Source organism: Trachypithecus francoisi, unplaced genomic scaffold, assembly GCF_009764315.1.
Source record: "Trachypithecus francoisi isolate TF-2019V2 unplaced genomic scaffold, Tfra_2.0 Lachesis_group3, whole genome shotgun sequence".
NCBI lineage: Eukaryota > Metazoa > Chordata > Mammalia > Primates > Cercopithecidae > Trachypithecus > Trachypithecus francoisi.
This window is the reverse complement of record NW_022681468.1, coordinates 21,037,775-21,049,888: the sequence shown is the minus strand read 5'-3', so window position 1 is coordinate 21,049,888 and position 12,114 is coordinate 21,037,775. Positions and strand designations below refer to the sequence as shown.

Genomic DNA, 12,114 nt, shown 5'->3' with positions numbered 1-12,114 from the left:
GCTTGAGAGATCAGAGATGCCATTATTTTTAAAGCAACAGTGAAACTTTGGGTCTGTCAAACCCCATTCCTTTCTCAAAAATTCAACTGCATAATAAGATAGCACTACCTCTATACATCCATTTAATTTCTGCCAAAAGTATCACAAGCAATTTGCTCTCTAATGAAAATCATGAAAGGGGCATGTCTCATTTCGCAGGCAATTTTTAGTAAAAATCACAAGGGACTGAGACACTGGCAACTTATTTTCAGCTGGTAGGATTAGCTTGCTGAAAAAAAAATGTAGAATGCTGAGATTGGAGAGTGGACAGAACTAACAGAGCCCTGGAGAGGAAGGCATTGTACTCAATTATTGTTTGTGGAATTAATGAGTGAATGAATGACCAAACTATGAAAATCCCCAAAAGGATGTTTGCTACAATGTTTAAATTAAATCCTCAGGTTGATTTTTTTTTAAATATAACCATATACCCATGAGGGAGATATCAAAGAGGTCACAGCTTGTAAGATATAATTCTCATTTTATGGTGTCAAATGAGATGGCACCAATGGGAAAATCATTCTGTCATTCAATGAATATATATTAAGTCCACACTGGGTTCCAGAAAATGTACTAGGTTTGTGAGGCACATTTAATAACACTACATATATTGCCTTTCCTTCAGAGAGTGGCAGTATACTGGAAGAGGTAGGCATAATCAAATAATCTCTTAAAAATACCATTAGAACTAGTGATTAGTAATTTGGAAGAACACTATAGGAAACTGTGGGACTATGAGAATAGGTGTGGGGTCTCTCATTTGATTGGGGAAGTGGGGAAAAATGCCATCCTTGAATATATGTGCTGGAGCTAATATATGAAGTTTGAAAAAGCGTTAACTATAATAGGGAGCAGGAAGGTTTATTAGTCCGCTTTCACACTGCTGATAAAGACATACCCTAAACTGTGAAGAAAAAGAGGTCTAATGGACTTACAGTTCCACGTGGCTGGGGAGGACTCACGGTCATGGTGGAAAGCAAAGTGGAATGAGTCATGTCTTACATGGATGGCAGGAGGCAAAAAGAGAGCTTGTGTAGGGAAACTCCCATTTTTAAAACCATCAGATCTCATGAGATTCATTTACTATCATGAGAACAGCGCAGGAAAGACCTGCTACCATAATTCAATCACCTCTCACTGAGTTCCTCTCATGACAAGTGGGAGTTGCAATTGAAGATGAGATTTGCGTGGGGAAACAGCCAAACCTTATTGGAAGGAAAAAGAAGATTCCAAAGTCCTGAAGTAAGAGTCATTATGACTTAGAACAAGTACTTTGTTAAGCTGTGTATAGACTGAACATGCCAAATGGAACCAAGTACAGATGCCCAAGAATGAGGCAGGCCCAGCGTGCCCAGGCTCTGCCTCATTGTCTGAAACACTGAGACAAACCTCAGGCAGACCAGAGGCCAAATCATAGTCCTGCCCCACACAAGGGAGCCAATGCTGAGAACTAAGCCAGGTACAACTGTGGCCTCCTACACAGAGGATTTTCAAAGTTTCACTTTTAATCCTTACCCATCTTCAGAGCTCACGTGTGAACACATTGCTAACTCTTCCATTTTATTTTATTTTATTTTTTTGATGTAAAGTCCTTCTTTTCTCATAGATTTGCTCCATTTTCTCTATTAAATATCGTGAGAATGGCTCAGTGAGATGTCCTCCCACCTGGTCTGATAGAACACACATCAAATATGCAAATCCAGCCATGCCATTTTTCTGACTGAGCTTTTACAATTTCCTATGACTTGAGGTAACTCCAGCTTCCTGGTTGGGCATTTGAGCTCCCAAAAATTTGACGTCAGCCTGTCTCTTCAGCCTTATGTCTGCAACTTTCTCTATGCAATGTGTAATCACGTAACAAAAAATTGCTTTGGTTTTCATAAAAACATAATTTTCTTTCCTTATTTGGTGTGTAAATTACATTCTTCTTGATTGTTAGTTTCTTTACTCACCTTCCTTGTCTGCTTAATTTCATTTTACTTTTCAGATTCAGCTATCTTGTACCTCCTCCAGAACACTTCCCCAGTGGCTAAGTAAGCAGATGTAGATTAGGGATTAGAAACATGGGCTTTGGATTGAGGCAAATATGATAGTGAATCCTGGATCTTCCACTTACTATGAAAAAATATTTACCTCAGAGATCATTATAATTTGTTTCTACTAGAATAAGGACAAATACACCTATATTCTTCAGTGAGAACTCAAGGAGTAACACGTTACAAAGCACTTAGAAAGGAACCTGGATATAAAGAGTATTTCATAGTTGGTGTACTAACAATTATCGCTATTGTTGTTCATCATTGTTGCTGTATAGATGACTATTCTATGGCTCTGATGGAACATCTATCATGACATTAAGCACAGTAGATTGACAATATATTTTTGCACACCCATGTTTTACTTCAATCATGTGTCAGGGTCACACACCCTGACACATAACAGACTGAAATGCAGACATAAATGACGTCTGTTCAGTCTTTGCTGTTCTCTAAACAGCAAATAAACTTTTTCTCCCCCAACTTGATATCCATACTCAGAAAAAACTCATAACTTCCAAACTCATTAGTTGTGTAGATGTTAGAATTTCTCCATTAGTGTCAAGGAAATAAAGCCAAATTGAAAGCAATTAGCCAATTGTATTTGGGTGTTTTTTTTCCTTTTGGCTCATTTTAAATACAGACAGACTAAATTACCTCTACGGCTTGTCTTTGAAGTGTTGTTTTGTCTTTTTTTTTTCTTTTTTAAATGCACAGGTTGTAGTTAGGTTATAAATAGAAAAATTATGTCTTTTCAATTTTTAAAAATATGCTGAATTCAATAAAATTATAATGTGTGTTTATCTATGAATCCTGGAACAGATAATAAATGCTTTTAGGACAAATTCTTTGGCTAGTATAACATGTTAAAAAATAGCTTTAGGTACTAAAAACCTTAAGCCTTTTCAACCTTTTTACAAGTCATCATTAAGCATTGATTCTGTGACATAAGAAACTTAAGAAAACTAAAAGTCATACATTGACAAAGTATTAAGCCATAGAAGTAAAAAATGTAGACTCAGAGACTGAAATTAAAGCCTTTGATATTTTCTTAGCAAAATTTTCAATATACACTAATGTATAGACTAGAAGAATGTAAGTGCCAAATTGTAATTGATACAAAGATATAAGCTTTCTATTTTCTTTGTTAGTTTTATCAGAAATATTTAATTCAACCCATTTTGGGGTAGTATGTGGGAGGGGTTGTTTGGGCTGGGTAGCTCTCTTCCTGGGAGTAAAATACATATCTCTCTTCCTCACCAGTAAGTATCAACTGCACAGTTATTTAGTCATCATTGCCCTTTATGAGAGGGAAAATCTTTTAAAGTATTTTTCTGTCACTCATGATTTGAACTGTGGTTTTAATGGATTTTTATTCAGGTGGCTGATTGGTTTTCTAGCGCTATTATGACAGAAACGAGAAGAATGCATGTGTGTGTGTGTGTGTGTGTGTGTGTGTGTTTGTCAAGAAGCAAACGACTTTTAGCTGGAAGAAGTGGAGTCCGAGGTAGATATCTAAAGGAAGAGCACATGAATATCAGGATTCTTCTAGCAGAAAGATGATCTCAGACAAAGGACACTTTATAAAAGAACTTGGCAATAGAGAAAAAAATGTGCTACAAAAACCATTGTTTTACTGATGAACAGCTTTGTGGAATAAATCTTCTAAGGCATTCATTGTCGATCTCTCATTCGTCAAAACACTGTGCCAACCTCCTCCACAGCCCCCTTTAGCCTATCTCCTAGCCAATAGGCCAATGCCATGAGAATTTGCTCTGTGACCCAGTTTCTCTGAGTGAGGTTCATCTATAGTTTATTCTTGAGAAACTGTAAGATCAAAATGACCTTTGAGCACTCAGTGGTGTAGAAGAGAGGAGATTCTGTGTCATATCTGACTGCGCATGACCCAGCACCTACAACTGAGACAGTGGGAATTGGACACTCCTGATGCATACTTGGTTAGTTACCGATGGCTGTATTAGTCTGTTCTCATGTTGTTATAAAGAAATACCTGAGACTAGTCATTTATTTAAAAAAAGGGGTTTAACTGGCTTATGATTTTGCAGGCTGTCCAGGAAGCATAGCAGCTTCTGATTTTGGGGAGGCCTCAGGAAATTTATAATCATGGCAGATGGAAAGGGGGAGCCAGCACTTCATATGGCTGGAGCAGCAGGAAGAGAGAGAGGAATAAGGTGCTATACACTTTTAAACAACCAGATCTTGTGAGCACTCACTATGACAAAACACCACTAGGAGGTTGGTGCTAAACCACTAGAAACTGCCTCCTCCCTGATCCAATCACCTTCCGCTGGGGCCCCACCTCCAGCATTGGGGATTAATTTTAACATGAGATTTAGGTGGGGACACAGATCCAAACCATATCAAATATCATCATGAAAAATTCATGTATTTTGTACCTCTATTTACAAATAACTTAGCAATAGTCCATGTAAAGCACAAGAAATATATGTTATATGAGAGATATTCTACAGTTTTTTTTTTACATGATATGAGCATCGGGTGGATTATAAATGAAAAAAACTAATTTTTCAGTAATTTTAAGAAACTGAAGTGCTAACACGTAAGATGTGAGAGAATAATCTCCATACTTAAAGTTGAGCAGATTTATGTATTTCACATGACAGCTGATCATCTCAAGTAAAAATAGACCCCGTTATATTAGAGACAAATATTTCAAAGAAAATCTTTTGACAATAAAGTACAGCTTTCTACTTTCTGACCTAAATCTTCACCTTTCAGTCCTGGAGAGTATTTATTGTAATCTTTTTTTCAGGGTGATGCACTGAACTACCCATTTCTCTCCCTTAGGAATTTTCCTCTTTTTTCAAACTTGAGAAGCAAAAGTGCCACAACAATTGTGAAACGATTCAGAGGAAGAATGTCAGCTTTTGACAAGTCAACTTTTATCTCACTTGAAGTGACTGGAAGAAATCAGCAGATGAAAGGAAAATTGATGATTGATGAGGCCTTCGGCACAAAAAGTCATATCTAGGTATGCTGCCCTTTATGGTCACTCACTTTTTCTCTACTCTGCACACTACTCCAACTCAAAGTTCAGAAAACATCCCTCTGATAATTAGTCTTACATAGCCTGTTAATTCGCAAATGATTATAAATATGGCTCTCTCTTTTTTTCTCTCTTTTTTAAATCGGCTCTCTTGGACTGGCTGTGTGGTACTGAAACTCTTCAGGGTAGTGATAAGAAACTGGAAAATTCATTTATAAAGAAAAATTAATTCCTTCTCCCATTCATTGGGCTACAGTTTGACTGAATTGAACTAATCAGTGATTGGTTTTAATAGAATATAGGGAACACTCTTACCTTAATAGTTTTTTTTTTCAATTTTAAAACTTTTCTTTTTTACCAAGAGTCCCCAGTTTTAATGTTTTAGTTAACACTGGTTTATGTAACCCGTTTGCAAGTCATGTTAAATGTTAAATGTAAACATTTAAAATTAACATTAAAAATTATCCTTGAGCTTGTTCAAGATAGCAGACTGAGCACAGAGTTTTTCTGTCTCTTATTCCCAAACTCCCTTTGAGATTGTAGAAAGTTATGAAAGAAATAAGAACTACAGAAAAATAAGAAATCAGTGGACCAGAATGTCTGACAAAATCTGGAAAATTCCAAGCAGGTGGGCTGATATTAATAGAGAAATTTACAATCCAAAACACCGGCAGTAAGTACAATATTTACCGAGGGAGCCCTCAAGGCACAGAAATCTGAGCTAATTGCACAAAGGACAGACTTGGGACACAGGACAATTATGAGTGTAATTAATTAAAGAACTCTATCAGGAATAAGTGGGACAGTTAGAATTTCGCCCTTCTATTACCGTCTCTCCTATCTTCTATTATGTAAAATGACAGTTTTTTAGTCCCCGAATAAAAATATATTAACTCTTCTCTATAGAAAGGAGATGGATCCATAAAGATAGACTCAACAAATTTCCAAAGAATTACATTATTCAGAGTATGATCGCTAACCACAAAGGGATTAAGTTGGAATTTAGTTATCTATTTTTTTAAAAAGATAACCTCCAAATCCCAAACTCCATAGAAATTAGGCAGGATACCTCTAATTATTCCAGGGTCAAAGAAGAATTCACAGTTCAAATTGAAAATATTTTAAAATGAAAGATAAAGATTAAAAAAAATTTATCTTTTAAAGATAAAAAAATTTTAAATGTGGAATATAGCTAAATCAAATTTTTGAAAGAAATTTATAGGCTTAATCATATATATTGAAAAACTAACAAGGCTAAACATCAGTGGTTGAAATATTCATTCCAAAATTCTGGAAGAAGTAAGTCAAATGAAACCAAAGAATGTACAACAAGACAAGTACCAAAAAGAAAAAAAATCAATGCAATTTAAGATAACTATACTATATATAGAAACAAAACTAAAAGTTAGATCATTGAACATGCCAATAAAATAAATAAACCATTAGGAAGAATCATCAAGAAAATAATAAAATCATGAATTAGAAATATTAGGCATGAAAAAGGGTAATGAATAATTATGATGTCAAATGAAAGGAATATGTGTGTGTGTGTGTGTGTATGTGTATATATATATGTGTATGTGTATATATATATATATATATATAGCATGACCAACTTCATAACAGCAAATTTTATAATTTGGATATAATAGAAAACTTTACGGAATCATACAAGACTGAGAGAGATTCAATAGAAAATTTGATTACTTCAGTATTCTTTTTTTTGGGTGTGTGTGTGTTACATTTCATTTATTTTCATCGTCCCTTTTTAATTTAATTTTATTTTTTTAGCATTATTTGAATTTTATTTTATTTTATTTTATTTTTTTCAAAAATTTGTTTAAAAATTGAATGCCTAATTTGAAGTCTTCCACAATAAAACCTCAGGATGAGATGGCATTTCCAAAGAACAACACGAATCTTTTTTTTTTTTTTTGTATATTAAATTCTAGGGTACATGTGCACCACGTGCAGGTTTGTTACATATGTATACATGTGCCATGTTGGTGTGCTGCACCCATTAACTCATCATTTACATTAAGTATAACTCCTAATGCTATCCCTCCCCCTCCCCCCTGCTCACAATAGGCCCTGGTGTGTGACGTTCCCCTTCCTATGTCCAAATGATCTCATTAGAACAACACGAATCTCACCTAAACTCATTCTTGATTAGAAAAAGGGAGTAATTTCTGGCTCTATTTTATATGGCTAACATAATTTTGATTCCAAATATTGACATGTCCTTTTCAAGGAAAAAAGATACATTATTGACCGATATTTTGTAAGATCTAAAATGCTTAAATGTAGCTATTTGTTAAAAATATAAATAATAATGATTAATATTATTTACCACATTAGCATTATTGTTATTATTAAAATTCACCACATTAACAGAAAAAAGAAACAGAAGTTGATGATTTTAATGAATATTCAAAAGGTGAAGTCATTTGACAATATCTAACACATATTCATGATTTTTTGGAAAACATTAGAAAATTAGGAATATAAATCTTCATCCATCTGAAAAAGAATAGCTCCCAAAACTTGCAGCATATATTATGCACAAAGGTGAACTACTGACACTTTCCCCAGAAATTGGAGAAAACAAATGAGTGTCCATTACTGGCACTTCTAGTCCATGTCTCTGTAAGCCAAGAAAAAGGAAGAAACAGAAACATTTTAGAAGAAAAATCATAGCTGCCAATATTTATAGATGATATTATGCAGATTGATAACTCAAAGGAGTCTGTAAACTATTAAAAATAGATTTAACAAATTTGTTGAATTCAAATAGGTATTTTAAAAGTCAAATGTAGCTCTATATACTAACACCAAATACTTAGATAATAAAATTAATGAGTAAACATAGAAAACATTTAATATCTAGTAATAAATTTAACCCTAGTTTTGAAAGAACCCCACCTCACTACCACACACATATATAAAAATCTATTGTTTAGAGAAATTAAAGAATCTCAGTAAATAGAGGGATGTACAATTTTCATTGACTCAAGTCTCAATATTGTAAGAATGTTGTTTCTAAAGTAAACCTCAATTAAATAAATTCTCAATAAAGAATTCCGTAAATTTATTTATAAATTCATAAATTTATTTATAAATTCTCAATAAATTCTCAATAAAGAATACAGAAATTGACAAGCTTAATTTTAAATTTAAGAAATGCAATTAACCAAAAATAGCCAGGGCAATCTTAAAGAAGAATGAAGTTGAAAGACCTATACTAACAGATCTCAAAAACTCTTACAAAACTATGGTTATTAAAACTGTGTTATTGGCAACAAATGGATAATCTGACCTATAAAAGCAACTGGAGAGTACCAAACAAATTCACATATATTTCCTGAATACGACAAAGTCTACATTAGTACAATATGTTGTACTGAATTATTATAAATTGTACAATATATGGTGCTGTGTCAATTGGATAGTCATTTGAAAAAAATGCTTCTGAACATTTACTTCAACCATAGCAAAACCAGTTTCAAATGAATTGTTGGTCTAAACTTGAAAGATAATATAATAAAACCTTTAGAGGAAAATTTAGAAAACATCTTTGTGGCCTTGGAATAGGCAAAACATTTCTTGACCAGAAACAGAAAACAATAATCATAAATGATAAAATTAATAAATTGGGTTATACTAAAATTAAGAATTATTGTTCATCAAAAGATACTATTGAAAGTAAAAATCAAAACTCAGAGTTAGAGGAGATATTTGTAATATATATAGCTAATATTGAACTCCAATGCAAAAATCTGTCTATATCTATCTATCAATCTATCTATCTATCTATCTATCTATCTACCTATCTATCTATCTATCTTAAAAGAATCCTTCCATATCAGAAAAGAAAAAAGACTTCACATAGGAGGATAGCCAAATGGCGAATCAACATATAAAAGGTGTTCAACTTCATTAGCTGTCAGAGAAATGTGTCCATATTCAACTACCAGATATCTACAATGTGAAAGACAATAAAATACCCATTGTTGGCCAGAATATGAAGCAAATTGTAGCTCTCATAATTGTCAATGAGAGTAAAATTACTTTGTAAAGCTATTTAGTAGTATCTACTGAAGTGGAATAATTTCATATTCTATGATCTCACAATTCCAGTTCTTAGTATATGCCAAGAAATGATACATATGTTCATGAAAAAGAAAAAACTAGAATGCTCAGAACAAAACTATTGTTAATAGTCCCAGCTGGAGTCTATTCACATGCCCACTGAGAGAAGACTGGATACTTAAAATCACAACAGAATACTATTCAGTAATGAGAATGAAAGATCAAGAATGACCCAGAATGATAATAAGGATATCCAAAAGATGGATAAATCTTACAAAGCTAACATAGAACAAAAAAAGTGAGACATAAAAGAAGACATACTACAAGCTAAATAAAATAAGGTTTTATTTACGATGTTAGGATAGTCAATACCCTTTATGAGACAGGAAGCCTGTAACGTTGATGTGTTTATTAGAATTTTTCTTTACCCCCGTAGGTGACACAGAAGACTGAAGAGGTATACAGAAGGAGAAATGTTTCTCCCCCAGGTAGGTTAATTCTCTGGTAAAGTCTTCTCCACAGTGGGGCAGACTCAGCAACAAACTATTAACACAAATTAGCCAGGAAATGCAAGACTATGTGGCTGAGGTTTTATTCTGGTTATGCCTTTATGATAAATGTGGCTATAAAAATCTGTACTTTCTAATATGGTTGTTTCTTTAGGACAGTGTCTGAATATATATTTACTATATATTGCTAGGATGAAAGTTTCTGGGTTAAATTGTACAATATTTAAGACTCTTAGTGACTATTGTTTTAAAGACTGGGACTAAGACATACAATACTATCTGTCCCCATCACCTCCTGATCAAGTCAACTTTCCCATTAAGGGAGGAGACTTGTGTAATTCACCACCTAAGCACCTTTTAATAGCTACTTCTCTTTAATATCCATTTTTGCTTCCTCTCTAACTGCTAAATTTGCTTTTTATTTACTATTGGGCTCTTACAGTCCCATCTTTAACCAACTTAGACATACTTTCTGTAATGAAGCTTTCAATAAATGGAATTACCCTTTAGAAATCTAGATAAACACTCATCGTGTTCAGTGTCTGTAACTTTCACATGTGTTTTAAACCAAACTCCTTTATTAAGATTGTCCAAATGAGTTATTTCCCCTTAAAATGAAAAAAAAAAGAATCACATCCAACTGATTCTACCTTTCCCAACTGACATGAAACGAAGCACACAAATAAAAGACTAAAAGAGAGTCAGGTCCACGTCTTAATTCTGCTAAAACTCTTCCAGAAAGCCAGCAGCATCCCTGTTCATGGGTCTGTGATGCTTGACTTTACTTACCATCAATTAGCCAGTTCTTGTTGGTTCCTGTATTTACCATGAAAAGAGTACTGACAGATATTAAGAGCTGATTAAGAAAGTGAAGTGAGTGAGGGAGCAGAAGGTTGGAAGCTTGAAATAGTTACCAGGACAAAGATGAGGGCAGCAGGAGGGACCGGGAAAAGAAGGCTGGGTAGTAAAGATATGGTGAAAGATGGATCCAGGTGAATCATAGGAAGAGATACAGAAGCTCGTGGCTTATTCTTGAGGGTGCGCAAATCCAAGGGAGTTTAAACACCCAAAATTCTTAAATTACAAAAGTCCGACTGAGCATCCGAACCTCTCTATTGATCCAGGCCCTACTCGAGGAGAGCACAAAACTTCCTTTTGTCATTTGGGATTTTAAGTTTTCAGTCTCTAAAAATGGCTGGACCAGAGGATAGCTAAAGTCTATGTATGGTCTTCATATTTGTAGATAATTTGTTTTAAAACTCCAGTTAGCACACGGGCTACTTTTTATGCTTTTTGGGGAGGGTCTTCATCTTGATACTTATACAGTGTCTGGCATTCTTTAGGTAATTGTGGCTGATTTGCTTTAGTTCTTTTCCGCATGCAAGTGGAAAGAAAAAACAATGGGAGGAAAGACCTTAGACAAATACTTGGTTTTCGTTTCCTCCATTTTGCGAATTCTTCCATATTCTGCGTGGAACATGACAGCAGTCCATGCGGGGACAATATGCCTTTCATACAGACAGGACTGAAAGAATTCCCAGCAGAGGTTCAGAACTCGACTCCAAGCTGTTGTTGTTAAGCACTGAACCAATGGAGGCCCTTACTCTTGGCAACAATTGGGCCTTTTTCCCAAGATACTGCCCTCATTTTTCTTTTCAACCACAAACTAGGACTGTGGTTCAAAATAGAAAAGCACCTTTTAAAAATAAACTGCAGCCATTGAGAGGGTTTCATTATACTGTAGAATCTCGAGACCCTTTGATACAAAGGCAGGTTTCAATACAGCATAATTGGAAATATTTTCTAGGGGTAGAAACCAGACCAATTCTTATGTTCTTTTACTCAAGGGGTCTCTGAACATTTTTGATGACAATATTTGTTCTATTTTATTTTGTAACACTTTCATTTGCTAACATTACAGAGAAACTAATCAGAAATAGGGAAGAATATTTAATTGCTCATTTTATTAGTTACCTTGGGCTATCATAACAAAATGTCACAGACTGGATGGCTTAGACCACAGAAATTTCTTTTCTCACAGTTCTGGAGGTTTGGAAATACATGATCAATATGCTGCCAGAGTTGGTTTCTGATGAGGCCCCTTTCTGTGACCTGCAAAGGGCTGCCTTTACATGTGGCCGTTCCCCTGTGCTGCACACTAGGAAAAAACTCAGGGGTCTCTTCCCTTTCTTATAAGGACATTAGTTCTATAGGATTAAGGCCCCATCCTTATGACCTCAGGTAACCTTAATTGCCTCCTTAAAAGCCCTGTCTCCAAAGTCAGTCTCACTGGGGATGAGAACTTCAAATATGAATTTGAGAAGGATATAAATAAGTCCATAACATGGATATTTTATTAAATATTTTTAAAAGCAACAATGGAGCAAAAAGTGGATTATTTACATTTTTTTTT

At 34.4% G+C, this 12,114-nt stretch overlaps 1 long non-coding RNA gene across 3 annotated transcripts in view; it reads left to right on the top strand.

Moving 5' to 3' along the window:
* LOC117071598 overlaps positions 1-12,114 on the top strand; it is a 113,678-nt gene that overhangs the window by 11,764 nt on the left and 89,800 nt on the right. For all 3 annotated transcript variants that reach the window (XR_004432370.1, XR_004432371.1, XR_004432372.1), the window contains exons 2-3: positions 4,905-5,088; positions 9,629-9,680. This is a non-coding gene — a long non-coding RNA (uncharacterized LOC117071598). The remainder of the gene's footprint in view (positions 1-4,904; positions 5,089-9,628; positions 9,681-12,114) is intronic.